The sequence below is a fragment of the Lissotriton vulgaris genome, chromosome 5, assembly GCF_964263255.1.
Source record: "Lissotriton vulgaris chromosome 5, aLisVul1.2, whole genome shotgun sequence".
In the NCBI taxonomy this organism is placed as follows: Eukaryota; Metazoa; Chordata; class Amphibia; order Caudata; family Salamandridae; genus Lissotriton; species Lissotriton vulgaris.
The window spans coordinates 352,638,992-352,653,076 of NC_141693.1; the positions used below are offsets into that span (position 1 = coordinate 352,638,992).

The 14,085-nt window shown below is 45.8% G+C and overlaps 1 protein-coding gene across 4 annotated transcripts in view; it reads right to left on the reverse strand.

Moving 5' to 3' along the window:
• SH2D5 (SH2 domain containing 5) overlaps nucleotides 1-12,084 on the reverse strand; it is a 150,002-nt gene extending 137,918 nt beyond the window's left edge. Inside the window, exon 1 of one of the 4 annotated variants that reach the window (XM_086921629.1) lies at nucleotides 12,011-12,083. The gene's annotated coding sequence lies outside the window, so the exon portion shown is untranslated. Of the gene's footprint in view, nucleotides 1-12,006 lie in introns of all 4 variants that reach the window. The other 3 variants (XM_086921632.1, XM_086921628.1, XM_086921630.1) reach the window with 3 other exon arrangements.
• Nucleotides 12,085-14,085: the final 2,001 nt, after the last annotated feature.

Genomic DNA, 14,085 nt, shown 5'->3' on the forward strand with positions numbered 1-14,085 from the left:
GGGAGATTTGTTTTCAATCACAGAATGTCCCAAATACGCTTAAAAGTGGAATCACAAGCCATTTGTGTCCGAGCCATGGAGTTTCTGTATCAGCACTTCTCCCTTTTTCCACAAGTGCAGTTTAAACATGAATGGCAAAATATCCTAGTTTGCAAATGTTTTCAATACAACTATGGCTCTGCAATATTTGCCACATAATGCATCACCAGCAGCATGATTTAATGATTGTAACTAATAAATTGTTTGCAGCTCAAACCGATCAAAAGTTACTAGCAAACGTGACTTGTGTTTCTGCGAAGTGGACGGCCCTTTGCAAAGGTTGACTGAACATGCTTCTCACTGCTGCATTTGTATGTTGCACTGCTACTAATAAGGCAAAATCTTTGCAGACTGTTAGCATGTGTAAAAGAAAATATACATTATTACTCTGCAGCTTTTTTTTCTGCATAACTTAGTCAACACTGCAAAATAATTTTGTCCTCCATTGCTACATAATTCCAGTGGTCCCAAAGCAGGCAGCACATGCTTAAAGTGATTGTGCATGAAGCAGAAAGACCATGACGTTTGCAAACTAAGTTTGGTTTGCGTGCAAATCCTGCATCGCCGACCCCATGTGAGTTGCACCTACTACTGCTGAAACAAGGCCAATAGAGGTACCAATAGCTGCAGCGGACTGGTCTCAAGGGCAAGGCTTGCTTTAGCACTGGTGGAAGCCCTGTTGTGCGACAATGTTTGTTGGTGCCCCCAATGACTCCCTCCACCATGGATTCCCTCACTACCACCCTTCAAAAGTGCCCCTCGAGTCTCCATAAACACTTTCTCGCTCAGATACATTTGATTTGATTTACAACGCCACCGATACCAGTGTAGGGTGTCAGAGCACTTTACATCACACACACTACAGAGAGACAATCAATCATATGTGTGTAAATCACTCTCTAGGAAATACATAAGGAAAAGTACTCCATGGTGTACATGACGCTATACTAGTAAGCAGAATAGTTTAATAGTGATTGGTCTGGAGAAACACAAACTCTGAATTTAGAACGTAATAATAAGGTGGGGGTTCTCTTTAATAATCAGAATTGATTTTATCCATAAGAACACCCTTTGCAACATTAGGACAATCAAAGACAGGGGGGGAAACATAACTCTCTAATTTGTACCTTGCAGTTTGGTTGCAGCTCTTAGTTGACAGTTAATAGCTCACTGTTCTATGTTAGGATTTTGATTTATAAACTGCAAGTAGGAAAAGGATCTCTCTGACAAAAGCAGTAGCCCACTGACGCAAAATGCGATGCAGGGTGCGCTACGAAATTCGTTTTATTAATGAAATTGTTTACTTACCTTCAATTATCCATACTCCAGTTTTTAGCACCCCCCACCCTGCCCCTCGCCCGACTTGCCTCTCCGCCCCACCGAAACTCACTCCACAAGCCCTGGCTGTCCCAAACCACTTAAAACCCTGCAGGTGGTATACTGATACAGAGTGAATAGTGGTCAGAGGCCAAAAGTAGATCCAAACCCTCCCTCGAAATCTAAAACATCTTTGTAGATCACTCTGTTTTCCCTGGTCCAGTTCTAGAGGTGGGTGAGTAACTAAAACGCGAGCCAGATGCCGAGGTCCTCTTGGACTCTGGAGCCCAAAAAAAGCTTACCTTTCATGTGAAATCTGCATGCCCTCACATACTAATCTCTTGTGCCAAGAATAAATAAGCAGTGACCTTTGAAGTAAAACAGGTAAGAGAAATAGGCATCAATCTTGTAACTGAACTGCACAATGGAAAATCTAGGGTTAATCTCAGCTTCACCGCTTGAACAAACTGTATGATCCTAGGCAAATATTCGATTTCAGTGTCCTTTTCATTGACATTTTATATAACCATACACATGTTAATAACAAATAATGACTTATTTGCAGAGTTTATTAATTCTTTAAAAACGTCTATGTCTAAGTTTTAATGTATTTAAATATTTTAATAGTATTGTTTGGTACAGAAAATGTATTACTGATTACTGATTCAGATTTTCAGTCCCTACCATGTTGAGGTGCTACTATTTATATATGGAATTGTCCCATATATTTTACAATTGTATGTGTATATTGATGATGCATCTTTTATGGTTTTATTTTGAATCAAAATAAAGAATTACACTTTTTTTTATTTTAAAGTGACTTTATAACGTTTTTTGCTTGATGTTTGTTGCATGATTTACATTACAACTATTTTCATTGTTTTGCTTGTTCACGGGCTGTTAGAGCTAAGCCTTCCCTTGGCTTGGTTATGGCCCAGCTCTCAATGTTAATAAATTAGCTCACCCTCCTTTACCCGGTCTGCAGCAAAACTGACTTAATGACATTGGTGCTGCAGACAACTGATCAACTGATATTTCCAATCCAAGACCTCACTAAGAAATGATTAAGGGGTATCCCACCCCTTACAAGCACCCCTGAAGCTACGCGCTTGCATTTTAGACCACTATTTCTTGTGCATTAAAAGTATCAAAACACACACAAACATATAGGGGCCCATTATGATGACGGGCGGACCTAGTCCGCCCGCCATCATATCGGGACCCGGGACCGCCCGCCATAAGGGCGGGGATCCAGGTGGGCGCATCCTGTATGGTTGCAATTGCGGCGGGCGGAGCAGAAATCTCCGCCCGCCGCTATGTGAAAAGTGCACGTTTTGCTTTTCAAGGTGCAACACGGCAGGCACCGCGCCGTGCCTGCCATGTTGCACTTTGATGCATTGGTGAAAGCCCATTGTAATATGGCGGGCGGTGTCTAACAGACACCGCCACCATGTTACTCGTTTTCCGCCCTGGCTGCAAGGCGACCGGGGCGGAAAACATGCGGGCGGTGTTTCTCACCGCCGCGGTCCACCCCGCCATACTAATATGGCGGGGGGAATTGGGCTGTGGTTGTGGGGCGGATTTCCTCCGCCAGGCCGGCGGTGGCTACCGCCAGCCTGGCGGAGGAAATCCGCCCGACATCCTAATGGACCCCATAGTTTGGAGTTCCTCTATATGGTTATGGAACTCCTCGATGACTTGCAATATTCTTATAATGTACAGCAGGGGAGTTCATAATAGCACATATATATATATATATATATATATATATATTCACTGAAAAAAACATAGGTTTCAGGGACGTTATAGTTAGAAATTAGCATTTAAAAAAACCTTAGAAATTCACTGAAAAAAACACAGGTTTCAGGGACGTTATAGGTAGTTGGACATTTCAATCGTAAAAAAACAGAGAAATTTGGCTGTTATAGTTAGTAGAGCTAACTATAACTCGCGCCCCCGCAATGCACTGCTGATGACATCACATATTACATCACTCATGACATGACATGGTCAGTGACATCAGTGATGACATCACTGATGACATCACTGATGACATCGCTGGTAGTCCCCGGGACTGTGGGGGGCCATGTGCCCCCGTGAATAATTGATAAAGCGCCGGGGAGGTGGTGGTCCCCGCTACAGAATTAAGGATTGCCCCGGGACCTGGCCCACCTGGGGGCTTTAAAAACGAAGAGCAAGAGCCCGCGCTTCATTTTTTTTTTTCATTTTTGCACCCAGCGCAACCCGGCCGAAAATGTAAAAAAATTAATTTGCTTTTTTAGGCCTGGGGGTCCCTGTGGGACCCCCCTGAGCAGGCCTGGGGGGTAAGGGTGTTTCTACCCTGCCCCCTTTTTAAGTTTTTTTAATGTTTCTCTTACCTATTTCCTTCTCCCTCGGTCCGAGGCACAAGATGGCTGCCAAAACTTCCTAGTTTGAAGTGTTGGCGGCCAATCAGAGGCAAGCTTGTGCTCGGGAGGGCTCAGCCAATCAGATTTCACAATTCTCAAATATCGATATCTGTAAATCTTTAGATATCTCAAAAACTACTGACCGGAATTGCACCAATTAAAAAAAAAAGCCTGCTTTCTGGACCAAGAACTATCTCTCTGCCAAATTTGGGGTAATTCCATTCAGCAGTTCAGGCTGTAGCGGTGTCTAAAGTTTCCTATGGAAATTAACAGGGAGAAAACATGTTTTGGGACCCCCCTTTTTTCTCCCCCCCCCCCCCCCTTGACGAATCAAGACAGGAGCTGACCTGAGTGAACAATTAGTTTTGAAGATTTTGTGAAGATTCGTCAAACAGCGCCAAAGTTATTGGCAAATCAAAAAATGCTTTTCCTATGGAAACTAGGTTCTAACTATAACTACCTACTAGCGACCACCAGTAAGAGATAGATAGATAGATAGATAGATAGATAGATAGATAGATAGATAGATAGATAGATAGATAGATAGATAGATAGATAGATAGATAGATAGATAGATAGATAGAGTGAGGGCGATATATATATATATATGGACAGATAGAGTGAGGGCGATCAATAGATAGATAGAGTGAGGGCGATAGATAGATAGATAGATAGATAGATAGATAGATAGATAGATAGATAGATAGATAGATAGATAGATAGATAGGATAGATAGAGAGTGAGGGCGATAGTCCATCTTCCACAGATTTCCATGGCTATGTATAGATTTTTGGAAGAAGCTCAGAGATCACAGCTGTATTTAGTTTAGCGCCCGTTTGATCTGAGGCAACAGAAGCTCAGTAACAGATGGAGGAACAGATGAGCCAAACAGACCTTTCTGAAGAACTGTTTTCTTTCAGAATAAAATATGTAAAATTGCATGAAACATTCCACGAGTCTTTTCTTACATGACTACAGAGCTCTGCCTAGAGAAGCTCCCGGATTCCACTTCAAATTTGTAGTCAGGGTCTTGTAGGGGGCACACAAATAAACATAATGGAAAACAGTTACAAATTGTGCTTTAATGACAAGGAAAAATGTGTATACTTTGTAACAAATATTTGGCCCTACGGTCTAACTAAAATAAAATCAATGAAACAGATTATTGTATTCTTTGTAGTTAAGGGCCGAAGACTAGACTTTAAACAGACTGTTAATGCTAGCTGGACACACACAAAATGAATAAGTCTTACCCTATGGGTGTTTTTTTTGTTTCAAAAATATATATTGAGCGAATTACAACCTAGCATAGGTACAAAACATCATAGCTGATTTTGATTATAAAAGTCCCAAAAGTAAGCCAAATTCATTAGTAAGGACATATAAGAGTTACATTGGAAGAGCCTAGGTGTAATTGCTTATACACAACTGAATCAAGCAATGTGCAAGAGAAGCTTGTCCTGTAAACTATTAAACATGTGTGGAACAGTTACTACCGACTATAACAACTGATAAAGAATTTTTAAAGCTAAGAGAGGAATAGAGATAGTTGTATAAAGGATACAAAAGATATAACAAGGATAGGGGGATATAGCAGAGGAAGGCATGGTTGGCTCAAGGAGAATTGGAACCGTTTAAACAAGTTTTGTTAGTAGGAGGATCCGCGAGGAAAGCAATTTGTGAAGATGCAAACGGTGGTGGGAGGGATCTCAGAGTGGGGATCATGAAAGGCTCTTTTTCTGTAGATATACATCAATGGAGTCCCACAATCTCCTGGAAGAGACTGCGGTGTCAGAACATTGGGAACAGGTTGTCAGCGCTTCTAGTGAAGCATAGCTGGTGTTTTGTGATTGTGTTCCATTTTCATAAGTAAAGTTTCTGGTTTTATTCTCTTTAATTCGGTACCCCTCTCACGTGATACTGTCTGTTTCAAATCCAAACCCTGGGAATGCCTGGTAACAGTACCTAGCATCAACATCACGCATTATTTGTCCATGTGCATCACGTTCCCCACACTCGCTGTCCAGGTGCTCAAAGCTCCTCTAATGGTCTATCCAGAAGGCGCTCCAAACTCATCACACTGTGTGGACCAAGCTTCTCCATGCTCTTTGCATAGTCTGTCCACGTGTTTCAAGCTCTACAGCCTGTCCTTAATCCACAATCTACCTAAACACCGCCTGGCAATGTGCACCTAGCTCCATATATTGCCTGAACCTGTTGTCTAAGTGCCTCAGCTCTGCAAGTCCAGGTGCTCCTGGCTTCTTTATACAGAGAGTAGTGGAAGCCTTCCAACCCACTCGTCCCTCTGGAGGCAGCAGTGGAAGCCACCCAAGACTCCCCTCCCGCCCCTCTGGAGGCAGCAGTGGAAGCCACCCAAGACTCCCCTCCCGCCCCTCTGGAGGCAGAAGTGGAAGCCACCCAAGACTCTCCTCCCGCCCCTCAGGAGGCAGCAGTGGAAGACTCCCAACTCTCCCCTCTGCCCCTCTGGAGGCAGCAGTGCAAGCCACCCAACTCTCCCGGCCCACCCCTCTGGAGCCAGCAGTGGAAGCAATCAAACCCCCCTTTCAGGACAGAGAAGTGAAAACTACACCCCCCCCCCCCCCCCCCGCCCCCCCAAAAGAGCAGAGGAAGCGACCACTGTCCCCATCCAAAAGAACTGTGGAGACCATCTCACCCCCTCCAAGAGAGAGCAATGAGTAATATCCACCACCGCCCCTCCAAGGAGAGAACAGTGGAAGTCCTCTCACCTCCCAAGAGAGCAGAGTGAGCCACCCAGTGCCCCAGGAGAGAGCAGTGGTAGATACCCCGCCCCAGGAGAGAGCAGTGATAGATTCCCTGCCCCAGGAGAGAGCACTGATAGATTCCCTGCCCCAGGAGAGAGCACTGATCGATACCCCTTCCCCAGGAGAGAGCAGTGATAGACACCCACGGCCCAGGAAAGAGCAGTGGTAGATACTCCTGCCCCAGAAGCGCAGTGATAAATACCCCAGCCCCAGAAGAGAGCAGTGGGAGATACCCCTGCCACAAGAGAGAGCATACCCCTGCCCCAAGAGAGAGCAGTGATGGATACCCCTACCCCAGGAGAGCAGTGATAAATACCCCACCCCAGGAGAGAACAGGGGTAAATAGCCCTGCCCCAGGAGAGAGAAGTGGTAGATACCCCTGCCCCAAGAGAGAGCAGTGATAGATACCCTAGTCCCTGGGGAGAGCAGTGAAAGTTACCCCCACCCCAGGAGACAGCAGTGATAAATACCCCTGCCCCAAGAGAGAGAGCAGTGGCAGATACCCCTGCCCCAGGAGAGAGCAGTGATAAATACCCCTGCCCCAATAGAGAGCAGTGGTAGATACCCCTGCCCCAGGGGAGAGCAGTGATAGATTCCCCGCCCCAGGAGAGAGCACTGATAGATACCCTTGCCCCAATAGAGAGCAGTGGTAGATACCCCAACCACAGAAGAGAGCAGTGGGAGATACCCCTGCCCCAAGAGAAAGCGGTGATAGATACCCATGTCCCAGTGGAGAGCAGTGAAAGATACCCCTTCCCCAGGAGAGAGCAGTGATAAATACCCTTGCCCCAGGAGAGAGCAGTGGTAGATACCCCACCCCAGGAGAGAGCATACTCATGCCCCAAGAGAGAGCAGTGATGGACACCCCTGCCCAGGAGAGCAGTGATAAATACCCCACCCCAGGAGAGAGCAGTGGCAGATAGCCCTGCCCCAGAGAGAGCAGTGGCAGATACCCCACCCCAGGAGAGAGCAGTGATAAATACCCCACCCCAGGAGAGAGCAGTGGCAGATAGCCCTGCCCCAGAGAGAGCAGAGGTAGATGCTTCTGCCCCAGGGCAGAGCAGTGATAGATACACCTGCCCCCGGGAAGAGCTGGGGAAGCTATCCTCCCCTCCCCCACCCATAAGAGAGCTGGGGAAGCCATCTCTTCAACCCCCAGGACGGAGCCCTAGAAGCCAACCTACTCGATCACTGAAAGCTATCCCACCCCCTGCAGTGGAAACCTTCTCACTCCACCCTAGCTCTCCATTAGAGCTCAGTAGAAACCATCCCACGTGCCCCTCCCAGGAGAGAGCAGAGGAGCCCTCAACTGCCCCAACCGCAGAGGTACTGCATAACCTTAACCCCCCCCCCCCACTCCCCATCCCAGGAGAGAGCAGTGTGATTATTCTACTCCTACCTCCCGCCCAACACAGAGCATTCAACAGCAACTCAGTGTCGCCTATGGTCACTACAGTATAGTATTGTGAGTTTTTAAAGACTGTCAGTGCTAATAGCATTTTAAAAACCTGGAGTGTCAGGCCAGAGAATGCAGTAGAATGTGAAAAATGCAGTTTTGACCTACCCAGGCCAGAAGGGGATCTGACCTGTGGCCCATCACAGAGACAGCCTTGACCCTACATCTGTCACTAGAGACAGCCCCATACCCGCAAAAAATATGTGAAAATCTACAGAAATATTTCATATTTTTGTGTGGGGGGTAGACTAGGAAGGGATAACCCACGGAATCTGCGGAAGGAATAGTGGAAAGTATAGTAATAGAAGTTTCCCAATGTAATATTAAAATAAACTGCACCCAAGGTGCCTCGTTTCAATATTCCTGAAAGTTTAGAAAGCAAAGTCATTGAATGTGAGTCCTGAAATCATGGCATCTGCCTCTCCTCACAAACATCTCTCTCGCATTAGCACGTGAGTGATGCCAAGGTCTCTGCACCTTCATATCACCCTCGCGCTCTTTTTATGTGTGTTACTAAGAACACACTGGTGTTGTCTGCCACGTTCACTCTTCAGCTGTAAATGTCCACTTCAGTACAGACTTACTTTGCTGAGCTGAACCTGTAATAAAAAAACAAGCACACGCAAAGCCAAAAGGTCTTGCTTATGAGAGCTATTGCTTTGGCAATGTTTAGTAGCCATGCTGTACAACAGCACAGATGCTTTGCAGTGTGGCTAGAACTCATTTTAAAAAGCACTAATGCACAGCCAGGGCTATTGCACTTTTACCCCATACTGCCCCTTAAACTATCCCAACAATCAGATACCTCAATCTTCCCTCACACTGGCCCCTTCTACCTTCAAACTAGCACTTCTATGCTCAAATAATCCCTCTCCTTTCAACTTAGCCTCCTTCACCCTAACTACACCAAAACAACCTTTCCTATACTAAACCCACTCCATCTTCTCGCTACCCCATACTTTTAGACTACCCCTCCACTCAAACGACTCCCTATTGTCACGAAACTCTGCCTACAGTCAAAGTATCCCCACTTTTAAACTACCTTCTAGAACAAAGTCACCACTTCAAACAAACGACCCCTACCTTCATGCGAACTCCACCATCAAACTACCCCTCAAATGCTGAAACGACCTCCAATTGTAAACTATTCCCTTCCAACTTCCTCTCCAGCACCCAAGCTACTCTATATTTTGTCACATCCCTCCAGACCTCTAAATACTTCCAACTTTCAAACTTCCCCAACTTCCTACCTACTACTACTACACTCAGTCTCCCAGTATCCACTTACCCTGCGCGCTCAGCGTGACCCATTTTACTAGAGCAAATCTTTGATGTCACAATGTCAGCCTCAATACCCCATGCCCCTTCCCTTTCACTATACCAAAGATTTCTAGATCGGGTCTTATTTACTGATATTGGAATTCACCCTCTTCATCTAACTTTTTATTACTTCATAAATTATAATATATATTTAACAACATAATTTTGAGTAATCTAATTTTAGTCGTGTAGCACCAAAACCCCTTAGAATTCTTGCAAAGTGAGTGTAATGGGGTAGGAACCAAACCAACAGGCCTAGAACTCCAAGCAAAGTCATATCAACTAAACTAAAGCCATACAAACCAGCGTAGCCCAGCACAAACAACAGACAATGATAAATTCAAAAATATTTCAAAGCTACTAGTTGTGATATTTGCTAAAATTACACACAGTGCCCAATTTTCCCTTAGAAGGCTGTCTGCATGAAAGATTGTATTCAAAGCTTTACTCAAAACACAAAACTCATGCAAAGTATTGTTTCTCTGTCTTTGCATAAATGAAAAATCATTTTTATTGTCACAAATAACAGAGTTATTTGCATGTGTGTGGCTGATGACATCATTGTGGCACAATGGGCAGTAAATACAATGCCATGCTAATTTTGGTTGTGCAAGGGAGACTGTTGCACAGAGTTGCATAGCGTGAATCTAGGGAAACCTGTTCACAAGTGTACTGAATTGAGAACGTGCAAGATCAGTAAATGCATACAAATATAATTACCCCTTCAACACCCAAACTACTTCATACTCCTACTACCTCTGCCTTCTATTAACCCATCCTATATTTAAACTATCCAACACCTTTAAATTACTCCTTCTACCCTCACATTATATCACACTTAAAAACTGCCTCTCCCAGACCCACTCTGCTCTCCTACCTTTAAGGTATGCTTTACAACATCTTACCTGTAATGCCATTCCCACCTTCAAAACACTGCTCCTTCTCAAACGACAGAGCCTCCTGCTTTACTAACGCATCTCATTCTTCTACGGATGATGAAAATGCCACAATATTTGAATGTTATGCAAAGTAAAAATACGGAAACTGACCTATGCAACGCGCAACAGAAATTACACAAAGAGATTTAAGAGTCTACAGAATTTCTGCGAGGTCATCGATTTTATACGCGTTACTCCTTGTGGCCGGCAGGCCCTGAAGAACAGAAGCTCGAGGAAAGTGGGTGAGTGAGGAGAGGGGTGTCACTGAACCTTGGCAAACATGCAGTATCTGTGCCATGCAAAGCACACGCATAGGGTGGGGCATCCACTGCACAGAGGAGTTTTTTTTCCGTTACAAATAATCTGTTACAATAATCTGTCAGAACGCAAACAGAAAGGGTTAATGAATTACCGGCACCCCAACCCACCACCCCGCCTGCGGCACAGTAGGACACTTCAAGGAAGCGGGTCCTATCCGGGGGTGTCAGGCACCATAGATGATTCACCCGCCGTCATCGGGGAGCGGTGGTAGGGGCGCAGGAACTCATCCCAACCCCTGCACGCCCTCTCCCTGGCTGCACCGGAAGTCGTGGGCTGCTCAGACGTCACGAGGTGCACGCGCTGGAGCTTGTCCCACCGCGCGACCACATGCTGGAGCCCAGCCAGCCACGAGGATGAGACAGCTGCGCCGGGTGCGCTCTCGCAGTCTGCTGATGTGAAGCATTTCAAGTAGATATCAAACCTTCGACCAGCCCTGACATTTTAGCCAACAAATGTATATTTTGGGAACTTGTAACGTGGCTCTTTACGTTCTAAATGTATCTAAAATGAATTGTTATTAATCTCACCGAGATATACTAAGGTTACATCGATCAGTGTGGACCTGAGATGCTACTGTAACCGGATAAACACGAGACTGGAGATGACTGATGACATGGGTCCGGGTATCCACTTTCAATTAGCATTGCACATGCACTGTCTGCAGAGAGGCCTGCTATCGTATGGGCACCAAGTCTGAACCCTTATCCACAAAGATGCCAGTGCGAGTTGCACACAATACTGAACTCAAAATGCGACCCCTGTCCCGAAGAGCAAACCCACACTATACATACATTCAAGTACCAACGGATGTACCTTTCAGCACTCCCTACATTACCGTATACCGCCGTATTTGACGCACATTTGCAGCTAGGTAGCTGGTAGTACTATTGTATGTAGCGCTCGCAATAGCAGCCATTGACTCGTCATAGTGTTGTAAAAAAAACATTCCCCAAATGGATATTTTCATAGACCTTTGAAAGATACAAATGTTAGAGTCCGAAGTTTAAAGGGTGAAAGGTAGCCTGTCATCACAACTCAGACCTGTGAAATGCAGGAACCCTTACCCCCTTCGCACCTATAACTATCGCTCAAATCCTCCGATTCCAAAATTAACTAAAAAACATTCAAATTCAGAACCTACTGTTATTTCTAAAATAATCCATGTTACGTTCACCTATTTCTCGTGCCTTTGTCGGGACGATTCACTTTTACTTTTTTGTATAAGCAAATGTATTCGTATATTTGTTTTACTTTTGTTTGTTCTCTCTCCCTTTCCTCTGGCGTTTCTTTTACAATTGTTCATTGAATTTTATTTAGCATTTTTATGTAAAAAGTAAGCAATATTCAGAAGAAATATTCAGACCCAGTTCGAAGGCCCACCCTTGGTATGCTTTTTTTCCCCACAAGCAAATAAGAAAGGTTACCTGCCGTTGTAAATTCTGTGCCCCGGTTCTTCCACCTCCTGTTCGTACACCTGAGATATCTTTCTCTGAAGGGGAAGGGCTGGCTCACCCTTGCAGTGGCAGCTAAATGGAAGTCAGAGCCGTGGGTGGCCACGCCCCCAGACATCCTACCTCCTCCTTTGACCCGCCCCTACCTAGGTAGACATGACTTTCCCTTCTCACACCCTTTTTTGTCTATCAAATGGGATGACGCTCTACATATCTCTAGTGCAAGGATTTCCGAGGCCTCGGGCAAAATGTCAATTTTCTTTTTTGGCACGTCCTTTACGCTAGCATCCAGGACATATTTGGGGTAATTTGTTGCCATTTGGAGTCCTCTTTTGAGGCACCTTACCTTGAGCAGGGACAACTTGAGACTTTTGGGGGCCCTGGGCCGAACGTATTTTGGGGGCCCCTGTTCAGAACAGCTTTGAATTTATGATCCAGTTTAATTTCTTTCATACTTTCTTTGGCCAGGTCACTGACGTCCAAATTCTAAATGTGTTTACATCTAATATTCAGGGTTAGTGATTTATGTTTTCAATATTGTAACACAGCAGCAGCTCAGTAACATTACTGCAAATAATCTCTGTGACACCCTCTCAATTCTGAAATGTGAGGTCCTGTTTTAATCTAAAAGAAACGTTTTTTTATGGATATTGCATGAAGCATAAATACAACGGGGAAGATTTACAAGCCCCTTGCAACACTTTTGCGCCGAGGTTGTATCACTTTTCAGATGCAGCGGTGGTGAATAAAATGCGTCCAAATTACAACGTGACGCATCTAGGGAGATGCGTCACTTTGTAAAGCCCTGTGTCACATTATACCTACGTCGGGTATTTTGAATGCAGGGTGGGACTTCCCACGCAGGACAGCCTCGTAAAAGTGACGCAGTGAAATCTACAAGATTTCACTGCATCACTTCTAGGATGCCACTGCGTCAAAACCGTACGCCTACTTGAAGCAGGCGTAAGGATTGACGCAGTTTAGTGTGAATAGGCTTAAACATGAATTGCTGGAGTTGCGTCGTGCTTGGGACACGACTTCAGCAATGCGTGACTTTTGCGGCAACAGAGGAGGGAGGGACAGGATATGATTTGTTTTCTGGAGACCTGGTTTGTGTAAGCTGTGTCTCCACAGGGGCTGTTACCATTTTTCACCCTGGATTGGGTGCACCTTGTGCCAAGCTGGCCCCGCCAACAACGGGCCCGCTGTATCTGGTTGTGGCTCGACTGCTGCATTATCGGGCCAGGAGCCACATTTTGCAACACTCTCGTGAAGCAGGCACGGTTCAGGTGGACAATCTGCCTGTGGCCATCTACCTGGACTACATTATGGAGGTGCAGCGGTGCTGGGCCTCCTTCACAGAGGAAAAATAGGCACTCCTGCGAGGTGAATGTTTACTACCTGCTGCTGTTCCCCACTCGTCTTAAGTTACTAGTGGATGACAACGCGCTCTTTTTGATACCCCACCAGCTCTATGGGAATGGTTGGAGACCCACAAAGCAGGCACGAATGAAAGCCCTAGACTCGCCCTGAGGCCTCAGGAAAAGACCCAGACGCCGCAGCTGGCGGCAGGCGCTTGAACCCATGAAGGCGCTGGCACTGTAGGGCCGCCTGGAGGCCATCAATACTGCTAATGCCTTTGCAGCATTGAGACACTCTGACTCTGAGAAGGGCTCCTGTACGTCGAGCTCCCCTAGCCCGGGCTCTGAGGGGGAGCAAGAGACTGGCTTCACCCCACCAGTGATTACACTGCACTCTGCCGATGACCTTTAGGACGCCATGTCTAGGTGTGGACCTGGAAGGGGTGCCTGCATTGCCTGTACGGTCTTCTGTCGGGGTGCCCCTGATTTACAGCTGCAGAGACGGATTGCTGATGAACTACAGATGGTCTTCAAAGAGCTCTTGTGGACTACCTCTCTCTGTATCATCTCAAAGACTCCGCAAGTATCTGGAACTTTATAAAAATGCTGGGAAGCAGGGTGGTGGGCGGGAGGGCCGATGGTGAATTGGGGCCGCATGCCACCCCTGCCTATCTCCTTCCATGAGGGGGAA